Genomic DNA, 25,264 nt, shown 5'->3' on the forward strand with positions numbered 1-25,264 from the left:
AGGACACTATAGGACAGGAAGAGAGGACACTATAGGACAGGAGGGATGATAGTACAGGAGGAGAGGACAGTATAGGACAGGAGGGGTGATACTACAGGAGGAGAGGACAATACAGGACAGGAGGGGAGATACTACAGGAGGAGAGGACACTACAGGACAGGAGGGATGATACTACAGGAGGAGAGGACACTACAGGACAGGAGGGGTGATACTACTGGAGGAGAGGACACTACAGGACAGGAGGGGTGATACTACAGGAGGAGAGGACACTATAGGACAGGAGGGGTGATACTACAGGAGGAGAGGACACTATAGGACAGGAGGGGTGATACTACAGGAGGAGAGGACACTACTGGACAGGAAGAGAGGACACTATAGGACAGGAGGGATGATAGTACAGGAGGAGAGGACAGTATAGGACAGGAGGGGTGATACTACAGGAGGAGAGGACAATACAGAACAGGAGGGGATATACTACAGGAGGAGAGGACACTACAGGACAGGAGGGATGATACTACAGGAGGAGAGGACACTACAGGACAGGAGGGGTGATACTACAGGAGGAGAGGACACTACAGGACAGGAGGGGTGATACTACAGGAGGAGAGGACACTACAGGACAGGAGGGGTGATACTACAGGAGGAGAGGACACTATAGGACAGGAGGGATGATACTACAGGAGGAGAGGACACTACAGGACAGGAGGGGTGATACTACAGGACAGGAGGAAAGGACACTATAGGACAGGAAGAGAGGACACTATAGGACAGGAGGGATGATAGTACAGGAGGAGAGGACAGTATAGGACAGGAGGGGTGATACTACAGGAGGAGAGGACAATACAGGACAGGAGGGGAGATACTACAGGAGGAGAGGACACTACAGGACAGGAGGGATGATACTACAGGAGGAGAGGACACTACAGGACAGGAGGGGTGATACTACAGGAGGAGAGGACACTATAGGACAGGAGGGGTGATACTACAGGAGGAGAGGACACTATAGGACAGGAGGGGTGATACTACAGGAGGAGAGGACACTATAGGACAGGAGGGGTGATACTACAGGAGGAGAGGACACTACAGGACAGGAGGGGTGATACTACAGGAGGAGAGGACACTATAGGACAGGAGGGGTGATACTACAGGAGGAGAGGACACTACAGGACAGGAGGGGTGATACTACAGGAGGAGAGGACACTATAGGACAGGAGGGGTGATACTACAGGAGGAGAGGACACTATAGGACAGGAGGGGTGATACTACAGGAGGAGAGGACACTACAGGACAGGAGGGGTGATACTACAGGAGGAGAGGACACTACAGGACAGGAGGGGTGATACTACAGGAGGAGAGGACACTATAGGACAGGAGGGGTGATACTACAGGAGGAGAGGACACTACAGGACAGGAGGGGTGATACTACAGGAGGAGAGGACACTATAGGACAGGAGGGGTGATACTACAGGAGGAGAGGACACTACAGGACAGGAGGGGTGATACTACAGGAGACAGGGGTGGAGGTGTATATAGGAGGAGGGGATGTACACTGGGCCAGGGGGTATATACAAGGGTGCAGGGTGTATTTAAATAAAAGGGGATATACTCAGGGCTATGTTGTCTCACCCGCGGGTGTCTGTGCCGGTAGTTGTGGCACCTGTATTTACTTCCTGGTCTTGCTGTTCACTTCCGATCACATGACCTGACGTCATCAGCACGCGCCCTGTATAGTATCTTTAATGGTTATTTGTCAGGCGGAGATGACGTCACCTGCGCGGGAGATTTAGGTGTCGGCGGCCGAGAACTGTACGGGTGAGTGTCGTGTAACCAAAGAGTGTGACGTCACTTCTGTCTCTATCTGCGTCATTACCTCAGTGCAGTGTAACAGTAGTAGTATCAGTGCTTTTACCTCAGTGTAGTGTAACAGTAGTATCAGTGCTATTTCCTCAGTGTAGTGTAACAGTAGTAGTAGTAGTATCAGTGCTATTACCTCAGTGTAGTGTAACAGTAGTAGTAGTAGTATCAGTGCTATTACCTCAGTGTAGTGTAACAGTAGTATCAGTGCTATTACCTCAGTGTAGTGTAACAGTAGTAGTAGTAGTATCAGTGCTATTACCTCAGTGTAGTGTAACAGTAGTAGTAGGATCAGTGCTATTACCTCAGTGTAGTGTAACAGTAGTATCAGTGCTATTTCCTCAGTGTAGTGTAACAGTAGTAGTAGTATCAGTGCTATTACCTCAGTGTAGTGTAATAGTAGTATCAGTGCTATTACCTCAGTGTAGTGTAACAGTAGTAGTAGTATCAGTGCTATTACCTCAGTGTAGTGTAACAGTAGTAGTAGTATCAGTGCTATTACCTCAGTGTAGTGTAACAGTAGTAGTAGTATCAGTGCTATTACCTCAGTGTAGTGTAACAGTAGTAGTAGTATCAGTGCTATTTCCTCAGTGTAGTGTAACAGTAGTAGTAGTATCAGTGCTATTACCTCAGTGTAGTGTAATAGTAGTATCAGTGCTATTACCTCAGTGTAGTGTAACAGTAGTAGTAGTATCAGTGTTATTACCTCAGTGTAGTGTAACAGTAGTAGTAGTATCAGTGCTATTACCTCAGTGTAGTGTAACAGTAGTATCAGTGCTATTACCTCAGTGTAGTGTAACAGTAGTAGTAGTATCAGTGCTATTACCTCAGTGTAGTGTAACAGTAGTAGTAGTATCAGTGTTATTACCTCAGTGTAGTGTAACAGTAGTAGTAGGATCAGTGCTATTACCTCAGTGTAGTGTAACAGTAGTATCAGTGCTATTTCCTCAGTGTAGTGTAACAGTAGTAGTAGTATCAGTGCTATTACCTCAGTGTAGTGTAATAGTAGTATCAGTGCTATTACCTCAGTGTAGTGTAACAGTAGTAGTAGTATCAGTGCTATTACCTCAGTGTAGTGTAACAGTAGTAGTAGTATCAGTGTTATTACCTCAGTGTAGTGTAACAGTAGTAGTAGGATCAGTGCTATTACCTCAGTGTAGTGTAACAGTAGTAGTAGGATCAGTGTTATTACCTCAGTGTACTGTAACAGTAGTATCAGTGCTATTACCTCAGTGTAGTGTAACAGTAGTAGTAGTATCAGTGCTATTACCTCAGTGTAGTGTAACAGTAGTAGTAGGATCAGTGCTATTACCTCAGTGTAGTGTAACAGTAGTAGTAGGATCAGTGCTATTACCTCAGTGTAGTGTAACAGTAGTAGTAGGATCAGTGCTATTACCTCAGTGTAGTGTAACAGTAGTAGTAGGATCAGTGCTATTACCTCAGTGTAGTGTAACAGTAGTAGTAGGATCAGTGCTATTACCTCAGTGTAGTGTAACAGTAGTAGTAGTATCAGTGCTATTACCTAAGTGTAGTGTAACAGTAGTAGTAGTATCAGTGCTATTACCTCAGTGTAGTGTAACAGTAGTATCAGTGCTATTACCTCAGTGTAGTGTAACAGTAGTAGTAGTATCAGTGCTATTACCTCAGTGTAGTGTAACAGTAGTAGTAGTATCAGTGCTATTACCTCAGTGTAGTGTAACAGTAGTAGTAGGATCAGTGCTATTACCTCAGTGTAGTGTAACAGTAGTAGTAGTATCAGTGTTATTACCTCAGTGTACTGTAACAGTAGGATCAGTGCTATTACCTCAGTGTAGTGTAACAGTAGTAGTAGTATCAGTGCTATTACCTCAGTGTAGTGTAACAGTAGTAGTAGGATCAGTGCTATTACCTCAGTGTAGTGTAACAGTAGTAGTAGTATCAGTGCTATTACCTCAGTGTAGTGTAACAGTAGTAGTAGGATCAGTGCTATTACCTCAGTGTAGTGTAACAGTAGTAGTAGGATCAGTGCTATTACCTCAGTGTAGTGTAACAGTAGTAGTAGGATCAGTGCTATTACCTCAGTGTAGTGTAACAGTAGTATCAGTGCTATTACCTCAGTGTAGTGTAACAGTAGTATCAGTGCTATTACCTCAGTGTAGTGTAACAGTAGGATCAGTGCTATTACCTCAGTGTAGTGTAACAGTAGTAGTAGGATCAGTGCTATTACCTCAGTGTAGTGTAACAGTAGTAGTAGGATCAGTGCTATTACCTCAGTGCAGTGTAACAGTAGTAGTAGTATCAGTGCTGTTACCTCAGTGTAGTGTAACAGTAGTAGTAGGATCAGTGCTATTACCTCAGTGCAGTGTAACAGTAGTAGTAGTAGTATCAGTGCTATTACCTCAGTGCAGTGTAACAGTAGTAGTAGGATCAGTGCTATTACCTCAGTGTAGTGTAACAGTAGTAGTAGGATCAGTGCTATTACCTCAGTGCAGTGTAACAGTAGTAGTAGGAGCAGTGCTATTACCTCAGTGTAGTGTAACAGTAGGATCAGTGCTATTACCTCAGTGTAGTGTAACAGTAGTAGTATCAGTGCTATTACCTCAGTGTAGTGTAACAGTAGTAGTAGTATCAGTGCTATTACCTCAGTGTAGTGTAACAGTAGTAGTAGTATCAGTGCTATTACCTCAGTGTAGTGTAACAGTAGTAGTAGGATCAGTGCTGTTACCTCAGTGTAGTGTAACAGTAGTAGTAGGATCAGTGCTATTACCTCAGTGCAGTGTAACAGTAGTAGTAGTAGTATCAGTGCTATTACCTCAGTGCAGTGTAACAGTAGTAGTAGGATCAGTGCTATTACCTCAGTGTAGTGTAACAGTAGTAGTAGGATCAGTGCTATTACCTCAGTGTAGTGTAACAGTAATAGTAGGATCAGTGCTATTACCTCAGTGCAGTGTAACAGTAGTAGTAGGAGCAGTGCTATTACCTCAGTGTAGTGTAACAGTAGGATCAGTGCTATTACCTCAGTGTAGTGTAACAGTAGTAGTATCAGTGCTATTACCTCAGTGTAGTGTAACAGTAGTAGTATCAGTGCTATTACCTCAGTGTAGTGTAACAGTAGTAGTAGTATCAGTGCTATTACCTCAGTGTAGTGTAACAGTAGTAGTAGTATCAGTGCTATTACCTCAGTGTAGTGTAACAGTAGTAGTAGTATCAGTGCTATTACCTCAGTGTAGTGTAACAGTAGTAGTAGTATCAGTGCTATTACCTCAGTGTAGTGTAACAGTAGTAGTAGGATCAGTGCTATTACCTCAGTGTAGTGTAACAGTATTAGTAGTATCAGTGCTATTACCTCAGTGTAGTGTAACAGTAGTAGTAGGATCAGTGCTATTACCTCAGTGTAGTGTAACAGTAATAGTAGTATCAGTGCTATTACCTCAGTGCAGTGTAACAGTAGTAGTAGGAGCAGTGCTATTACCTCAGTGTAGTGTAACAGTAGGATCAGTGCTATTACCTCAGTGTAGTGTAACAGTAGTAGTAGGATCAGTGCTATTACCTCAGTGTAGTGTAACAGTAGTAGTAGTATCAGTGCTATTACCTCAGTGTAGTGTAACAGTAGTAGTAGTATCAGTGCTATTACCTCAGTGCAGTGTAACAGTAGTAGTAGGATCAGTGCTATTACCTCAGTGTAGTGTAACAGTAGTAGTAGTATCAGTGCTATTACCTCAGTGTAGTGTAACAGTAGTAGTAGGATCAGTGCTATTACCTCAGTGCAGTGTAACAGTAGTAGTAGTAGTATCAGTGCTATTACCTCAGTGTAGTGTAACAGTAGTAGTATCAGTGCTATTACCTCAGTGTAGTGTAACAGTAGTAGTATCAGTGCTATTACCTCAGTGTAGTGTAACAGTAGTATCAGTGCTATTACCTCAGTGTAGTGTAACAGTAGTATCAGTGCTATTACCTCAGTGTAGTGTAACAGTAGTATCAGTGCTATTACCTCAGTGTAGTGTAACAGTAGTATCAGTGCTATTACCTCAGTGTAGTGTAACAGTAGTAGTAGTATCAGTGCTTTTACCTCAGTGTAGTGTAACAGTAGTAGTAGGATCAGTGTTATTACCTCAGTGTAGTGTAACAGTAGTAGTAGGATCAGTGCTATTACCTCAGTGTAGTGTAACAGTAGTATCAGTGCTATTACCTCAGTGTAGTGTAACAGTAGTAGTAGTATCAGTGTTATAACCTCAGTGTAGTGAAACAGTAGTAGTAGTATCAGTGCTGTTACCTCAGTGTAGTGTAACAGTAGTAGTAGGATCAGTGCTGTTACCTCAGTGTAGTGTAACAGTAGTAGTAGGATCAGTGCTATTACCTCAGTGTAGTGTAACAGTAGTAGTAGTATCAGTGCTATTACCTCAGTGTAGTGTAACAGTAGTAGTAGTATCAGTGCTATTACCTCAGTGTAGTGTAACAGTAGTAGTAGTATCAGTGCTATTACCTCAGTGTAGTGGAACAGTAGTATCAGTGCTATTACCTTAGTGTAGTGTAACAGTAGTAGTAGGATCAGTGCTGTTACCTCAGTGTAGTGTAACAGTAGTAGTAGTATCAGTGCTATTACCTCAGTGTAGTGTAACAGTAGTAGTAGGATCAGTGCTATTACCTCAGTGTAGTGTAACAGTAGTAGTATCAGTGCTATTACCTCAGTGTAGTGTAACAGTAGTAGTATCAGTGCTTTTACCTCAGTGTACTGTAACAGTAGTAGTAGGATCAGTGCTATTACCTCAGTGTAGTGTAACAGTAGTAGTAGTATCAGTGCTTTTACCTCAGTGTAGTGTAACAGTAGTAGTAGGATCAGTGCTATTACCTCAGTGTAGTGTAACAGTAGTAGTAGTAGTATCAGTGTTATTACCTCAGTGTAGTGTAACAGTAGTAGTAGTATCAGTGCTATTACCTCAGTGTAGTGTAACAGTAGTAGTAGTATCAGTGCTATTACCTCAGTGTAGTGTAACAGTAGTAGTAGTATCAGTGCTATTACCTCAGTGTAGTGTAACAGTAGTAGTAGTATCAGTGCTATTACCTCAGTGTAGTGTAACAGTAGTAGTAGTATCAGTGCTATTACCTCAGTGTAGTGTAACAGTAGTAGTATCAGTGCTATTACCTCAGTGTAGTGTAACAGTAGTAGTAGGATCAGTGCTATTACCTCAGTGTAGTGTAACAGTAGTAGTAGTATCAGTGTTATTACCTCAGTGTACTGTAACAGTAGGATCAGTGCTATTACCTCAGTGTAGTGTAACAGTAGTAGTAGTATCAGTGCTATTACCTCAGTGTAGTGTAACAGTAGTAGTAGGATCAGTGCTATTACCTCAGTGTAGTGTAACAGTAGTAGTAGTATCAGTGCTATTACCTCAGTGTAGTGTAACAGTAGTAGTAGGATCAGTGCTATTACCTCAGTGTAGTGTAACAGTAGTAGTAGGATCAGTGCTATTACCTCAGTGTAGTGTAACAGTAGTAGTAGGATCAGTGCTATTACCTCAGTGTAGTGTAACAGTAGTATCAGTGCTATTACCTCAGTGTAGTGTAACAGTAGGATCAGTGCTATTACCTCAGTGTAGTGTAACAGTAGTAGTAGGATCAGTGCTATTACCTCAGTGTAGTGTAACAGTAGTAGTAGGATCAGTGCTATTACCTCAGTGCAGTGTAACAGTAGTAGTAGTATCAGTGCTGTTACCTCAGTGTAGTGTAACAGTAGTAGTAGGATCAGTGCTATTACCTCAGTGCAGTGTAACAGTAGTAGTAGTAGTATCAGTGCTATTACCTCAGTGCAGTGTAACAGTAGTAGTAGGATCAGTGCTATTACCTCAGTGTAGTGTAACAGTAGTAGTAGGATCAGTGCTATTACCTCAGTGCAGTGTAACAGTAGTAGTAGGAGCAGTGCTATTACCTCAGTGTAGTGTAACAGTAGGATCAGTGCTATTACCTCAGTGTAGTGTAACAGTAGTAGTATCAGTGCTATTACCTCAGTGTAGTGTAACAGTAGTAGTATCAGTGCTATTACCTCAGTGTAGTGTAACAGTAGTAGTAGTATCAGTGCTATTACCTCAGTGTAGTGTAACAGTAGTAGTAGTATCAGTGCTATTACCTCAGTGTAGTGTAACAGTAGTAGTAGTATCAGTGCTATTACCTCAGTGTAGTGTAACAGTAGTAGTAGGATCAGTGCTGTTACCTCAGTGTAGTGTAACAGTAGTAGTAGGATCAGTGCTATTACCTCAGTGCAGTGTAACAGTAGTAGTAGTAGTATCAGTGCTATTACCTCAGTGCAGTGTAACAGTAGTAGTAGGATCAGTGCTATTACCTCAGTGTAGTGTAACAGTAGTAGTAGGATCAGTGCTATTACCTCAGTGTAGTGTAACAGTAATAGTAGGATCAGTGCTATTACCTCAGTGCAGTGTAACAGTAGTAGTAGGAGCAGTGCTATTACCTCAGTGTAGTGTAACAGTAGGATCAGTGCTATTACCTCAGTGTAGTGTAACAGTAGTAGTATCAGTGCTATTACCTCAGTGTAGTGTAACAGTAGTAGTATCAGTGCTATTACCTCAGTGTAGTGTAACAGTAGTAGTAGTATCAGTGCTATTACCTCAGTGTAGTGTAACAGTAGTAGTAGTATCAGTGCTATTACCTCAGTGTAGTGTAACAGTAGTAGTAGGATCAGTGCTATTACCTCAGTGTAGTGTAACAGTAGTAGTAGTATCAGTGCTATTACCTCAGTGTAGTGTAACAGTAGTAGTAGGATCAGTGCTATTACCTCAGTGTAGTGTAACAGTAGTAGTAGTATCAGTGCTATTACCTCAGTGTAGTGTAACAGTAGTAGTAGGATCAGTGCTATTACCTCAGTGTAGTGTAACAGTAATAGTAGTATCAGTGCTATTACCTCAGTGCAGTGTAACAGTAGTAGTAGGAGCAGTGCTATTACCTCAGTGTAGTGTAACAGTAGGATCAGTGCTATTACCTCAGTGTAGTGTAACAGTAGTAGTAGGATCAGTGCTATTACCTCAGTGTAGTGTAACAGTAGTAGTAGTATCAGTGCTATTACCTCAGTGTAGTGTAACAGTAGTAGTAGTATCAGTGCTATTACCTCAGTGCAGTGTAACAGTAGTAGTAGGATCAGTGCTATTACCTCAGTGTAGTGTAACAGTAGTAGTAGTATCAGTGCTATTACCTCAGTGTAGTGTAACAGTAGTAGTAGGATCAGTGCTATTACCTCAGTGCAGTGTAACAGTAGTAGTAGTAGTATCAGTGCTATTACCTCAGTGTAGTGTAACAGTAGTAGTATCAGTGCTATTACCTCAGTGTAGTGTAACAGTAGTAGTATCAGTGCTATTACCTCAGTGTAGTGTAACAGTAGTATCAGTGCTATTACCTCAGTGTAGTGTAACAGTAGTATCAGTGCTATTACCTCAGTGTAGTGTAACAGTAGTATCAGTGCTATTACCTCAGTGTAGTGTAACAGTAGTATCAGTGCTATTACCTCAGTGTAGTGTAACAGTAGTAGTAGTATCAGTGCTTTTACCTCAGTGTAGTGTAACAGTAGTAGTAGGATCAGTGCTATTACCTCAGTGCAGTGTAACAGTAGTAGTAGTAGTATCAGTGCTATTACCTCAGTGCAGTGTAACAGTAGTAGTAGGATCAGTGCTATTACCTCAGTGTAGTGTAACAGTAGTAGTAGGATCAGTGCTATTACCTCAGTGTAGTGTAACAGTAATAGTAGGATCAGTGCTATTACCTCAGTGCAGTGTAACAGTAGTAGTAGGAGCAGTGCTATTACCTCAGTGTAGTGTAACAGTAGGATCAGTGCTATTACCTCAGTGTAGTGTAACAGTAGTAGTATCAGTGCTATTACCTCAGTGTAGTGTAACAGTAGTAGTATCAGTGCTATTACCTCAGTGTAGTGTAACAGTAGTAGTAGTATCAGTGCTATTACCTCAGTGTAGTGTAACAGTAGTAGTAGTATCAGTGCTATTACCTCAGTGTAGTGTAACAGTAGTAGTAGGATCAGTGCTATTACCTCAGTGTAGTGTAACAGTAGTAGTAGTATCAGTGCTATTACCTCAGTGTAGTGTAACAGTAGTAGTAGGATCAGTGCTATTACCTCAGTGTAGTGTAACAGTAGTAGTAGTATCAGTGCTATTACCTCAGTGTAGTGTAACAGTAGTAGTAGGATCAGTGCTATTACCTCAGTGTAGTGTAACAGTAATAGTAGTATCAGTGCTATTACCTCAGTGCAGTGTAACAGTAGTAGTAGGAGCAGTGCTATTACCTCAGTGTAGTGTAACAGTAGGATCAGTGCTATTACCTCAGTGTAGTGTAACAGTAGTAGTAGGATCAGTGCTATTACCTCAGTGTAGTGTAACAGTAGTAGTAGTATCAGTGCTATTACCTCAGTGTAGTGTAACAGTAGTAGTAGTATCAGTGCTATTACCTCAGTGCAGTGTAACAGTAGTAGTAGGATCAGTGCTATTACCTCAGTGTAGTGTAACAGTAGTAGTAGTATCAGTGCTATTACCTCAGTGTAGTGTAACAGTAGTAGTAGGATCAGTGCTATTACCTCAGTGCAGTGTAACAGTAGTAGTAGTAGTATCAGTGCTATTACCTCAGTGTAGTGTAACAGTAGTAGTATCAGTGCTATTACCTCAGTGTAGTGTAACAGTAGTAGTATCAGTGCTATTACCTCAGTGTAGTGTAACAGTAGTATCAGTGCTATTACCTCAGTGTAGTGTAACAGTAGTATCAGTGCTATTACCTCAGTGTAGTGTAACAGTAGTATCAGTGCTATTACCTCAGTGTAGTGTAACAGTAGTATCAGTGCTATTACCTCAGTGTAGTGTAACAGTAGTAGTAGTATCAGTGCTTTTACCTCAGTGTAGTGTAACAGTAGTAGTAGGATCAGTGTTATTACCTCAGTGTAGTGTAACAGTAGTAGTAGGATCAGTGCTATTACCTCAGTGTAGTGTAACAGTAGTATCAGTGCTATTACCTCAGTGTAGTGTAACAGTAGTAGTAGTATCAGTGTTATAACCTCAGTGTAGTGAAACAGTAGTAGTAGTATCAGTGCTGTTACCTCAGTGTAGTGTAACAGTAGTAGTAGGATCAGTGCTGTTACCTCAGTGTAGTGTAACAGTAGTAGTAGGATCAGTGCTATTACCTCAGTGTAGTGTAACAGTAGTAGTAGGATCAGTGCTATTACCTCAGTGTAGTGTAACAGTAGTAGTAGTATCAGTGCTATTACCTCAGTGTAGTGTAACAGTAGTAGTAGTATCAGTGCTATTACCTCAGTGTAGTGGAACAGTAGTATCAGTGCTATTACCTTAGTGTAGTGTAACAGTAGTAGTAGGATCAGTGCTGTTACCTCAGTGTAGTGTAACAGTAGTAGTAGTATCAGTGCTATTACCTCAGTGTAGTGTAACAGTAGTAGTAGGATCAGTGCTATTACCTCAGTGTAGTGTAACAGTAGTAGTATCAGTGCTATTACCTCAGTGTAGTGTAACAGTAGTAGTATCAGTGCTTTTACCTCAGTGTACTGTAACAGTAGTAGTAGGATCAGTGCTATTACCTCAGTGTAGTGTAACAGTAGTAGTAGTATCAGTGCTTTTACCTCAGTGTAGTGTAACAGTAGTAGTAGGATCAGTGCTATTACCTCAGTGTAGTGTAACAGTAGTAGTAGGATCAGTGCTATTACCTCAGTGTAGTGTAACAGTAGTAGTAGTATCAGTGCTATTACCTCAGTGTAGTGTAACAGTAGTAGTAGTATCAGTGCTATTACCTCAGTGTAGTGTAACAGTAGTAGTATCAGTGCTATTACCTCAGTGTAGTGTAACAGTAGTAGTAGGATCAGTGCTATTACCTCAGTGTAGTGTAACAGTAGTAGTAGTATCAGTGTTATTACCTCAGTGTACTGTAACAGTAGGATCAGTGCTATTACCTCAGTGTAGTGTAACAGTAGTAGTAGTATCAGTGCTATTACCTCAGTGTAGTGTAACAGTAGTAGTAGGATCAGTGCTATTACCTCAGTGTAGTGTAACAGTAGTAGTAGTATCAGTGCTATTACCTCAGTGTAGTGTAACAGTAGTAGTAGGATCAGTGCTATTACCTCAGTGTAGTGTAACAGTAGTAGTAGGATCAGTGCTATTACCTCAGTGTAGTGTAACAGTAGTAGTAGGATCAGTGCTATTACCTCAGTGTAGTGTAACAGTAGTATCAGTGCTATTACCTCAGTGTAGTGTAACAGTAGTATCAGTGCTATTACCTCAGTGTAGTGTAACAGTAGGATCAGTGCTATTACCTCAGTGTAGTGTAACAGTAGTAGTAGGATCAGTGCTATTACCTCAGTGCAGTGTAACAGTAGTAGTAGTATCAGTGCTGTTACCTCAGTGTAGTGTAACAGTAGTAGTAGGATCAGTGCTATTACCTCAGTGCAGTGTAACAGTAGTAGTAGTAGTATCAGTGCTATTACCTCAGTGCAGTGTAACAGTAGTAGTAGGATCAGTGCTATTACCTCAGTGTAGTGTAACAGTAGTAGTAGGATCAGTGCTATTACCTCAGTGTAGTGTAACAGTAGTAGTAGTATCAGTGCTATTACATCAGTGTAGTGTAACAGTAGTAGTAGGATCAGTGCTATTACCTCAGTGTAGTGTAACAGTAGTAGTAGGATCAGTGCTATTACCTCAGTGTAGTGTAACAGTAGTAGTATTATCAGTGCTATTACATCAGTGTAGTGTAACAGTAGTAGTATTATCAGTGCTATTACCTCAGTGTAGTGTAACAGTAGTAGTAGTATCAGTGCTGTTACTTCAGTGTAGAGTAACAGTAGTATCAGTGCTATTACCTCAGTGTAGTGTAACAGTAGTATCAGTGCTATTACCTCAGTGTAGTGTAACAGTAGTATCAGTGCTATTACCTCAGTGTAGTGTAACAGTAGTAGTAGGATCAGTGTTATTACCTCAGTGTAGTGTAACAGTAGTATCAGTGCTATTACCTCAGTGTAGTGTAACAGTAGTAGTAGTATCAGTGCTATTACCTCAGTGTAGTGTAACAGTAGTAGTAGTATCAGTGCTATTACCTCAGTGTAGTGTAACAGTAGTAGTAGTATCAGTGCTATCACCTCAGTGTAGTGTAACAGTAGTATCAGTGCTATTACCTCAGTGTAGTGTAACAGTAGGATCAGTGTTATTACCTCAGTGTAGTCTAACAGTAGGATCAGTGCTATTACCTCAGTGTAGTGTAACAGTAGTAGTAGGATCAGTGCTATTACCTCAGTGTAGTGTAACAGTAGTAGTATCAGTGCTATTACCTCAGTGTAGTGTAACAGTAGTATCAGTGCTATTACCTCAGTGTAGTGTAACAGTAGTAGTAGTATCAGTGCTATTACCTCAGTGTAGTGTAACAGTAGTAGTAGTATCAGTGCTATTACCTCAGTGTAGTGTAACAGTAGTAGTAGTATCAGTGCTATTACCTCAGTGTAGTGTAACAGTAGTAGTAGTATCAGTGCTATTACCTCAGTGTAGTGTAACAGTAGTAGTAGTATCAGTGCTATTACCTCAGTGTAGTGTAACAGTAGTAGTAGTATCAGTGCTATTACCTCAGTGTAGTGTAACAGTAGTAGTAGTATCAGTGCTATTACCTCAGTGTAGTGTAACAGTAGTAGTAGTATCAGTGCTATTACCTCAGTGTAGTGTAACAGTAGTAGTAGGATCAGTGCTATTACCTCAATGTAGTGTAACAGTAGTAGTAGTATCAGTGCTATTACCTCAGTGTAGTGTAACAGTAGTAGTAGTATCAGTGCTATTACCTCAGTGTAGTGGAACAGTAGTAGTAGGATCAGTGCTATTACCTCAGTGTAGTGTAACAGTAGTAGTAGGATCAGTGCTATTACCTCAGTGTAGTGTAACAGTAGTAGTAGGATCAGTGCTATTACCTCAGTGTAGTGTAACAGTAGTAGTAGGATCAGTGCTATTACCTCAGTGTAGTGTAACAGTAGTATCAGTGCTATTACCTCAGTGTAGTGTAACAGTAGTATCAGTGCTATTACCTCAGTGTAGTGTAACAGTAGGATCAGTGCTATTACCTCAGTGTAGTGTAACAGTAGTAGTAGGATCAGTGCTATTACCTCAGTGCAGTGTAACAGTAGTAGTAGTAGTATCAGTGCTATTACCTCAGTGTAGTGTAACAGTAGTATCAGTGCTATTACCTCAGTGTAGTGTAACAGTAGTATCAGTGCTATTACCTCAGTGTAGTGTAACAGTAGGATCAGTGCTATTACCTCAGTGTAGTGTAACAGTAGTAGTAGGATCAGTGCTATTACCTCAGTGCAGTGTAACAGTAGTAGTAGTAGTATCAGTGCTATTACCTCAGTGCAGTGTAACAGTAGTAGTAGGATCAGTGCTATTACCTCAGTGTAGTGTAACAGTAGTAGTAGTATCAGTGCTATTACATCAGTGTAGTGTAACAGTAGTAGTAGTATCAGTGCTATTACCTCAGTGTAGTGGAACAGTAGTATCAGTGCTATTACCTCAGTGTAGTGGAACAGTAGTATCAGTGCTATTACCTCAGTGTAGTGTAACAGTAGTAGTAGGATCAGTGCTATTACCTCAGTGTAGTGTAACAGTAGTAGTATCAGTGCTATTACCTCAGTGTAGTGTAACAGTAGTAGTAGTATCAGTGCTATTACCTCAGTGTAGTGTAACAGTAGTAGTAGGATCAGTGCTATTACCTCAGTGTAGTGTAACAGTAGTAGTAGGATCAGTGCTATTACCTCAGTGTAGTGTAACAGTAGTAGTAGTATCAGTGCTATTACCTCAGTGTAGTGTAACAGTAGTAGTAGTATCAGTGCTATTACCTCAGTGTAGTGGAACAGTAGTATCAGTGCTATTACCTCAGTGTAGTGTAACAGTAGTAGTAGTATCAGTGCTATTACCTCAGTGTAGTGTAACAGTAGTAGTAGTATCAGTGCTATTACCTCAGTGTAGTGTAACAGTAGTATCAGTGCTATTACCTCAGTGTAGTGTAACAGTAGTAGTAGGATCAGTGCTATTACCTTAGTGTAGTGTAACAGTAGTAGTAGGATCAGTGCTATTACCTCAGTGTAGTGTAACAGTAGTAGTAGTATCAGTGCTATTACCTCAGTGTAGTGTAACAGTAGTAGTAGGATTAATGCTATTACCTCAGTGTAGTGTAACAGTAGTAGTAGGATCAGTGCTATTACCTCAGTGTAGTGTAACAGTAGTAGTAGGATCAGTGCTATTACCTCAGTGTAGTGTAACAGTAGTAGTAGGATCAGTGCTATTACCTCGGTGTAGTGTAACAGTAGGATCAGTGCTATTACCTCAGTGTAGTGTAACAGTAGGATCAGTTTTATTACCTCAGTGTAGTGTAACAGTAGTAGTAGGATCAGTGCTATTACCTCAGTGTAGTGTAACAGAAGTAGTAGTATCAGTGCTATTACCTCAGTGTAGTGTAACAGTAGTAGTAGTATCAGTGCTATTACCTCAATGTAGTGTAACAGTAGTAGTAGTATCAGTGCTATTACCTCAGTGTAGTGTAACAGTAGTAGTAGGATCAGTGCTATTACCTCAGTGTAGTGTAACAGTAGTATCAGTGCTATTACCTCAGTGTAGTGTAACAGTAGTAGTAGTATCAGTGCTATTACCTCAGTGTAGTGTAACAGTAGTAGTATCAGTGCTATTACCTCAGTGTAGTGTAACAGTAGTAGTAGGATCAGTGCTATTACCTCAGTGTAGTGTAACAGTAGTAGTAGTATCAGTGCTATTACCTCAGTGTAGTGTAACAGTAGTAGTATCAGTGCTATTACCTCAGTGTAGTGTAACAGAAGTAGTAGTATCAGTGCTATTACCTCAGTGTAGTGTAACAGTAGTAGTAGGATCAGTGCTATTACCTCAGTGTAGTGTAACAGTAGTAGTAGTATCAGTGCTATTACCTCAGTGTAGTGTAACAGAAGTAGTAGTATCAGTGCTATTACCTCAGTGTAGTGTAACAGTAGTAGTAGGATCAGTGCTATTACCTCAGTGTAGTGTAACAGTAGTAGTAGTATCAGTGCTATTACCTCAGTGTAGTGTAACAGTAGTAGTAGTATCAGTGCTATTACCTCAGTGTAGTGTAACAGTAGTAGTAGGATCAGTGCTATTACCTCAGTGTAGTGTAACAGTAGTAGTAGGATCAGTGCTATTACCTCAGTGTAGTGTAACAGTAGTAGTATCAGTGCTATTACCTCAGTGTAGTGTAACAGAAGTAGTAGTATCAGTGCTATTACCTCAGTGTAGTGTAACAGTAGTAGTAGGATCAGTGCTATTACCTCAGTGTAGTGTAACAGTAGTAGTAGTATCAGTGCTATTACCTCAGTGTAGTGTAACAGTAGTAGTAGTATCAGTGCTATTACCTCAGTGTAGTGTAACAGAAGTAGTAGTATCAGTGCTATTACCTCAGTGTAGTGTAACAGTAGTAGTAGTATCAGTGCTATTACCTCAATGTAGTGTAACAGTAGTAATAGTATCAGTGCTATTACCTCAGTGTAGTGTAACAGTAGTAGTAGGATCAGTGCTATTACCTCAGTGTAGTGTAACAGTAGTATCAGTGCTATTACCTCAGTGTAGTGTAACAGTAGTATCAGTGCTATTACCTCAGTGTAGTAGGATCAGTGCTATTACCTCAGTGTAGTGTAACAGTAGTAGTAGGATCAGTGTTATTACCTCAGTGTAGTGTAACAGTAGTAGTAGGATCAGTGCTATCACCTCAGTGTAGTGTAACAGTAGTAGTAGGATCAGTGCTATTACCTCATTGTAGTGTAACAGTAGTAGTAGTATCAGTGCTATTACCTCAGTGTAGTGTAACAGTAGTAGTAGTATCAGTGTTATTACCTCAGTGTAGTGTAACAGTAGTAGTAGGATCAGTGCTATTACCTCAGTGTAGTGTAACAGTAGGATCAGTGCTATTACCTCAGTGTAGTGTAACAGTAGGATCAGTGTTATTACCTCAGTGTAGTGTAACAGTAGTAGTAGTATCAGTGCTATTACCTCAGTGTAGTGTAACAGTAGTAGTAGTATCAGTGCTATTACCTCAGTGTAGTGTAACAGTAGTATCAGTGCTATTACCTCAGTGTAGTGTAACAGTAGTAGTAGTATCAGTGCTATTACCTCAGTGTAGTGTAACAGTAGTAGTAGTATCAGTGCTATTACCTCAGTGTAGTGTAACAGTAGTAGTAGGATCAGTGCTATTACCTCAGTGTAGTGTAACAGTAGGATCAGTGCTATTACCTCAGTGTAGTGTAACAGTAGTAGTAGTATCAGTGCTATTACCTCAGTGTAGTGTAACAGTAGTAGTAGGATCAGTGCTATTACCTCAGTGTAGTGTAACAGTAGTAGTAGGATCAGTGCTGTTACCTCAGTGTAGTGTAACAGTAGTAGTTGTATCAGTGCTATTACCTCAGTGTAGTGTAACAGTAGTATCAGTGCTATTACCTCAGTGTAGTGTAACAGTAGTAGTAGTATCAGTGCTATTACCTCAGTGTAGTGTAACAGTAGTAGTAGTATCAGTGCTATTACCTCAGTGTAGTGTAACAGTAGTAGTAGTATCAGTGCTATTACCTCAGTGTAGTGTAACAGTAGTAGTAGTATCAGTGCTATTACCTCAGTGTAGTGTAACAGTAGTAGTAGTAGTATCAGTGTTATTACCTCAGTGTAGTGTAACAGTAGTAGTAGTATCAGTGCTATTACCTCAGTGTAGTGTAACAGTAGTATCAGTGCTATTACCTCAGTGTAGTGTAACAGTAGTAGTAGTATCAGTGCTATTACCTCAGTGTAGTGTAACAGTAGTAGTAGTATCAGTGCTATTACCTCAGTGTAGTGTAACAGTAGTAGTAGTATCAGTGCTATTACCTCAGTGTAGTGTAACAGTAGTAGTAGTATCAGTGCTATTACCTCAGTGTAGAGTAACAGTAGTAGTAGTATCAGTGTTATTACCTCAGTGTAGTGTAACAGTAGGATCAGTGCTATTACCTCAGTGTAGTGTAACAGTAGGATCAGTGCTAATACCTCAGTGTAGTGTAACAGTAGTAGTAGTATCAGTGCTATTACCTCAGTGTAGTGTAACAGTAGTAGTATCAGTGCTATTACCTCAGTGTAGTGTAACAGTAGTAGTAGTATCAGTGCTATTACCTCAGTGTAGTGTAACAGTAGTAGTATCAGTGCTATTACCTCAGTGTAGTGTAACAGTAGTAGTAGGATCAATGCTATTACCTCAGTGTAGTGTAACAGTAGTAGTAGTAGTATCAGTGTTATTACCTCAGTGTAGTGTAACAGTAGTAGTAGTATCAGTGCTATTACCTCAGTGTAGTGTAACAGTAGTAGTAGTATCAGTGCTATTACCTCAGTGTAGTGTAACAGTAGTAGTAGTATCAGTGCTATTACCTCAGTGTAGTGTAAAAGTAGTAGTAGGATCAGTGCTATTACCTCAGTGTAGTGTAACAGTAGTATCAGTGCTATTACCTCAGTGTAGTGTAACAGTAGTATCAGTGCTATTACCTCAGTGTAGTGTAACAGTAGTAGTAGGATCAGTGTTATTACCTCAGTGTAGTGTAACAGTAGTAGTAGGATCAGTGCTATTACCTCAGTGTAGTGTAACAGTAGTAGTAGGATCAGTGTTATTACCTCAGTGTAGTGTAACAGTAGTAGTAGTATCAGTGCTATTACCTCAGTGTAGTGTAACAGTAGTAGTAGGATCAGTGCTATCACCTCAGTGTAGTGTAACAGTAGCATCAGTGCTATTACCTCAGTGTAGTGTAACAGTAGTAGTAGGATCAGTGCTATTACCTCAGTGTAGTATAACAGTAGTAGTAGGATCAGTGCTATTACATCAGTGTAGTGTAACAGTAGTGGTAGGATCAGTGCTATTACCTCAGTGTAGTGTAACAGTAGTAGTAGGATCAGTGCTATCACCTCAGTGTAGTGTAACAGTAGTATCAGTGCTATTACCTCAGTGTAGTGTAACAGTATTAGTAGGATCAGTGCTATTACCTCAGTGTAGTGTAACAGTAGTAGTAGTATCAGTGCTATTACCTCAGTGTAGTGTAACAGTAGTAGTAGGATCAGTGCTATTACCTCAGTGTAGTGTAACAGTAGTAGTAGGATCAGTGCTATTACCTCAGTGTAGTGTAACAGTAGTAGTAGGATCAGTGCTATTACCTCAGTGTAGTGTAACAGTAGTATCAGTGTTATTACCTCAGTGTAGTGTAACAGTAGTAGTAGGATCAGTGTTATTACCTCAGTGTAGTGTAACAGTAGTAGTAGGATCAGTGTTATTACCTCAGTGTAGTGTAACAGTAGTAGTAGGATCAGTGTTATTACCTCAGTGTAGTGTAACAGTAGTAGTAGGATCAGTGTTATTACCTCAGTGTAGTGTAACAGTAGTAGTAGGATCAGTGTTATTACCTCAGTGTAGTGTAACAGTAGTAGTAGGATCAGTGCTATTACCTTCAGTGTAGTGTAACAGTAGTATCAGTGCTATTACCTCAGTGTAGTGTAACAGTAGTAGTAGGATCAGTGTTATTACCTCAGTGTAGTGTAACAGTAGTAGTATCAGTGTTATTACCTCAGTGTAGTGTAGTAGGATCAGTGCTATTACCTCAGTGTAGTGTAACAGTAGTAGTAGGATCAGTGCTATTACCTTCAGTGTAGTGTAACAGTAGTATCAGTGCTATTACCTCAGTGTAGTGTAACAGTAGTAGTATCAGTGCTATTACCTTCAGTGTAGTGTAACAGTAGTATCAGTGTTATTACCTCAGTGTAGTGTAACAGTAGTAGTAGTATCAGTGCTATTACCTCAGTGTAGTGTAACAGTAGTAGTAGGATCAGTGCTATTACCTTCAGTGTAGTGTAACAGTAGTATCAGTGCTATTACCTCAGTGTAGTGTAACAGTAGTATCAGTGCTATTACCTCAGTGTAGTGTAACAGTAGTAGTAGTATCAGTGCTATCACCTCAGTGTAGTGTAACAGTAGTAGTAGGATCAGTGCTATTACCTCAGTGTAGTGTAACAGTAGTAGTAGTATCAGTGCTATTACCTCAGTGTAGTGTAACAGTAGTAGTAGTATCAGTGCTATTACCTCAGTGTAGTGTAACAGTAGTAGTAGTATCAGTGCTATTACCTCCGTGTAGTGTAACAGTAGTATCAGTGCTATTACCTCAGTGTAGTGTAACAGTAGTATCAGTGCTATTACCTCAGTGTAGTGTAACAGTAGTATCAGTGTTATTACCTCAGTGTAGTGTAACAGTAGTAGCAGTATCAGTGCTATTACCTCAGTGTAGTGTAACAGTAGTAGCAGTATCAGTGCTATTACCTCAGTGTAGTGTAACAGTAGTAGTAGTAGTATCAGTGCTATTACCTCAGTGTAGTGTAACAGTAGTAGTAGTAGTATCAGTGCTATTACCTCAGTGTAGTGTAACAGTAGTATCAGTGCTATTACCTCAGTGTAGTGTAACAGTAGTAGTAGGATCAGTGCTATTACCTCAGTGTAGTGTAACAGTAGTATCAGTGCTATTACCTCAGTGTAGTGTAACAGTAATAGCATAGCTGCCATCTGTCCTGGATTTGGCGGCACAGTTCCAGTTTTTAACGCTTTCACGGTCAGCTGGGAGATTGTCCCGGATATTCCTTCCAGGTCCTGCACTTCCTGGGGTTGTCCCGGCTCTGATACTAATGGTACTAGTGTTGTACTACCCTGAGGTAATACCACTGATGGGCCAGGCAGTTGGTAATTTTCTTACTCTTTTGAGCTGATCTCCAAGCTGGAGATACATCACTGTGTGCTCCCGCATGTGTTACTCCACATCCTCCCCCACAGGTGGCAGCATGGACCGATATAATGAGCTGAAACATCTCCTGAAGAGCTGGGAGGCAGAGTTCCTGCAGCAGCACAAACGGAAACCCAGCAAGGTACTGATCAAAGGAGCTTACACTGTACATGGAGGTGGTGGGGGCGGAGTCCTGTTCATTGGATCTTACACTCTACATGGAGGTGGTGGGGGCGGAGTCCTGTTCATTGGATCTTACACTCTACATGGAGGTGGTGGGGGCGGAGTCCTGTTCATCGGATCTTACACTCTACATGGAGGTGGTGGGGGCGGAGTCCTGTTCATCGGATCTTACACTCTACGTGGAGGTGGTGGGGGCGGAGTCCTGTTCATCGGATCTTACACTCTACGTGGAGGTGGTGGGGGCGGAGTCCTGTTCATTGGATCTTACACTCTACGTGGAGGTGGTGGGGGCGGAGTCCTGTTCATTGGATCTTACACTCTACGTGGAGGTGGTGGGGGCGGAGTCCTGTTCATCGGATCTTACACTCTACGTGGAGGTGGTGGGGGCGGAGTCCTGTTCCTCGGATCTTACACTCTACATGGAGGTGGTGGGGGCGGAGTCCTGTTCATTGGATCTTACACTCTACATGGAGGTGGTGGGGGCGGAGTCCTGTTCATTGGATCTTACACTCTACGTGGAGGTGGTGGGGGCGGAGTCCTGTTCATTGGATCTTACACTCTACGTGGAGGTGGTGGGGGCGGAGTCCTGTTCATTGGATCTTACACTCTACATGGAGGTGGTGGGGGCGGAGTCCTGTTCATTGGATCTTACACTCTACGTGGAGGTGGTGGGGGCGGAGTCCTGTTCATTGGATCTTACACTCTACATGGAGGTGGTGGGGGCGGAGTCCTGTTCATTGGATCTTACACTCTACGTGGAGGTGGTGGGGGCGGAGTCCTGTTCATTGGATCTTACACTCTACGTGGAGGTGGTGGGGGCGGAGTCCTGTTCATCGGATCTTACACTCTACGTGGAGGTGGTGGGGGCGGAGTCCTGTTCATCGGATCTTACACTCTACGTGGAGGTGGTGGGGGCGGAGTCCTGTTCCTCGGATCTTACACTCTACATGGAGGTGGTGGGGGCGGAGTCCTGTTCATTGGATCTTACACTCTACATGGAGGTGGTGGGGGCGGAGTCCTGTTCATTGGATCTTACACTCTACATGGAGGTGGTGGGGGCGGAGTCCTGTTCATTGGATCTTACACTCTACATGGAGGTGGTGGGGGCGGAGTCCTGTTCATTGGATCTTACACTCTACGTGGAGGTGGTGGGGGCGGAGTCCTGTTCATTGGAACCGGTGTACCTGAGTAAAGTCGCCCCCCCCCCCCCCCTCACCTTGTTCAAATTAATCAAAATTGGTGTCAAATGTTTGTGCCATCATTTTTTATGTAACACTTTCCTTCCAAAGTGTTTTCTGGCTCCCTGCTCAGACTGTCTCTAGGTTTGTTTTTTACCAGTTCATCCTAATCACCTGACCCTGTGTGATCACCTGACCCTGTGTGATCACCTGACCCTGTGTGATCACCTGACCCTGTGTGATCACCTGACCCTGTGTGATCACCTGACCCTGTGTGATCACCTGACCCTGTGTGATCACCTGACCCTGTGTGATCACCTGACCCTGTGTGATCACCTGACCCTGTGTGATCACCTGACCCTGTGTGATCCCCTAACCCTAAGCCTATGTGATCACCTAACCCTATGTGATCCCCTGACCCTATGTGATCCCATGACCCTATGTGATCCCCTGACCCTATGTGATCCCCTGACCCTATGTGATCCCCTGACCCTATGTGATCCCCTGACCCTATGTGATCCCCTGACCCTATGTGATCCCCTAACCCTGTGTGATCCCCTAACCCTGTGTGATCACCTAACCCTAACCCTGTGTGATCACCTAACCCTAACCCTGTGTGATCACCTAACCCTAACCCTGTGTGATCACCTAACCCTAACCCTGTGTGATCACCTAACCCTAACCCTGTGTGATCACCTAACCCTAACCCTGTGTGATCACCTAACCCTAACCCTGTGTGATCACCTAACCCTAACCCTGTGTGATCACCTAACCCTAACCCTGTGTGATCACCTAACCCTAACCCTGTGTGATCACCTAACCCTAACCCTGTGTGATCACCTAACCCTAACCCTGTGTGATCACCTAACCCTAACCCTGTGTGATCACCTAACCCTAACCCTGTGTGATCACCTAACCCTAACCCTGTGTGATCACCTAACCCTAACCCTGTGTGATCACCTAACCCTAACCCTGTGTGATCCACTAACCTTAAGCCTATGTGATCACCTAACCCTATGTGATCACCTGACCCTGTGTGATCACCTAACCCTAAGCCTATGTGATCACCTGACACTGTGTGATCACCTAACCCTAAGCCTATATGATCCCCTGACCCTGTGTGATCCCCTGACCCTGTGTGAACCCCTGACCCTGTGTGATCCCCTGACCCTGTGTGATCCCCTGACCCTGTGTGATCCCCTGACCCTGTGTGATCCCCTGACCCTATGTGATCCCCTGACCCTGTGTGATCCCCTGACCCTGTGTGATCCCCTGACCCTGTGTGATCCCCTGACCCTGTGTGATCCCCTGACCCTGTGTGATCCCCTGACCCTGTGTGATCCCCTGACCCTGTGTGATCCCCTGACCCTGTGTGATCCCCTGACCCTGTGTGATCCCCTAACCCTAACCCTATGTGATCCCCTAACCCTATGTGATCCCCTAACCCTAACCCTATGTGATCCCCTAACCCTAACCCTATGTGATCCCCTAACCCTAACCCTATGTGATCACCTAAAAAATGATCGCAGCACAAACAAAAAATGTTGTTGCACTAACGCTTGACACCTGTTTTCTCTGACTCGGATAGGTTTGATGGGAGGGGGTTGGCCTTTTGACCTTTACAATTTTGTACATTCAAAACAAAAACAGCACAAAGGGGGGGGGGGCTGGTTGACCTCTGCTGACCTCAGGAAACTTTTAATAATATCTTAAAAACTATAGCTGCACAAACCAGTACAAACGTTCAAGACCAATTTTGTTAGATTTCAACAAGGTGGGTGCAACCTGGCTGAGGTAAGTGGTGGTGGTCTGCAACCTGGCTCAGGTAAGTGGTGGTGGTCTGCAACCTAGCTCAGGTAAGTGGTGGTGGTCTGCAACCTGGCTGAGGTAAGTGGTGGTGGTCTGCAACCTGGCTGAGGTAAGTGGTGGTGGTCTGCAACCTGGCTGAGGTAAGTGGTGCTGGTGGATGTGGGGTCTGTGGCTCTTGTGGTAATCGTGCTGTTTCTTGTCTCTCAGGCTGATGTGGAGGCGTCTTCTGAGGAGACAAAGGGTAAGTGTCCTGGACAGCCCCTGCTCCTACATACCCCGGCAGCAGAATAGGGGGTGGACCTGGGTAATGAGGACCACCTCTTGTTGCCTCCTGGATCTCCAGGTGACTGTGGTTTGTCTCCATCATGCCCACCACCTGTAGAAAATTCTAGAAGAAGTTCTGTCTTCCTGTATCCAAGCAGCAGACAGAGTAAGGGGCATCCTCCATAGCTTCAGGGCTGTCCTCCATTACTAGGGGCAGGGGGTGACCGTGTACTGATCAGACGCTTTACTTCATCTCACTTTGTGTCTCCAGATCTTTACAGGGAGTTTCTGAGCCTGAAACAAGAAAAGCGGAGTGTGCAGAGTGATGGTGAGCGGCGGGCTGATACTCAGGTAAGTGAGCGTCCTCATACACTGCCCACCATCCGCAGAAACCTACCACATGAGATGCAAATACTCAGCACCAGCTCAGGGGGAGCCGCTGCCAGAGATTATATTCATTAGACCTACCCTATGTTAGCGCGCGGTCTGCTTAGGGTACTAACGAAGGTTACCACCTCCCCTCCTATTACATATGTATACACATACACCACTCCCCTCCTATTAGTATATATACACATCACCACCTCCCCTCCTATTACATATATATACATACACCACCTCCCTCCTATTACATATATACAAGAGCCTCCCCTCCTATTACATATATACACATACACCACCTCCCTCCTATTACATATATATACACATACACCACATACATATTACAACATACACCACCTCCCCCCTATTACATATATATACACATACACCACCTCCCCCCTATTACATATATACACATACACCACCTCCCTCCTATTACATATATATATACATACACCACCTCTCTTCCTATTACATATATACACATACACCACCTCCTCTCCTATACATATATACACATACACCACCTCCCCTCCTATTACATATATACACATACACCACCTCCCCTCCTATTACATTATATATACACATACACCACCTCCTCTCCTATTACATATATACACATACACACCTCCTCTCCTATTACATATATATACACATACACCACCTCCCCTCCTATTACATATATACACAATCACCACCCCCTCCCTATTACATATATACACATACACACCTCCCCTCTATTACATATATATACACTACACCACCTCTCTCCTAT

The 25,264-nt window shown here is 42.5% G+C and overlaps 1 protein-coding gene and 1 long non-coding RNA gene across 3 annotated transcripts in view; one reads left to right on the top strand and one right to left on the bottom strand.

Moving 5' to 3' along the window:
* The window catches only part of VPS28 (VPS28 subunit of ESCRT-I), a 41,205-nt gene extending 39,422 nt beyond the window's left edge, over positions 1–1,783 (bottom strand). The window contains exon 1 of one of the 2 annotated variants that reach the window (XM_072131965.1): positions 1,627–1,783. The gene's annotated coding sequence lies outside the window, so the exon portion shown is untranslated. Of the gene's footprint in view, positions 1–1,606 lie in introns of both variants that reach the window. The other variant, XM_072131966.1, reaches the window with a different exon arrangement.
* On the top strand, positions 1,659–24,464 carry LOC140108809 (uncharacterized). The gene is made up of 4 exons (XR_011851272.1): positions 1,659–1,812; positions 20,722–20,813; positions 24,049–24,082; positions 24,377–24,464. It is a non-coding gene; the product is annotated as an uncharacterized lncRNA (long non-coding RNA).
* The last annotated feature ends 800 nt before the right edge of the window (positions 24,465–25,264 follow it).

The sequence above is a fragment of the Engystomops pustulosus genome, unplaced genomic scaffold (genome assembly GCF_040894005.1).
Source record: "Engystomops pustulosus unplaced genomic scaffold, aEngPut4.maternal MAT_SCAFFOLD_185, whole genome shotgun sequence".
Lineage (NCBI taxonomy): Eukaryota > Metazoa > Chordata > Amphibia > Anura > Leptodactylidae > Engystomops > Engystomops pustulosus.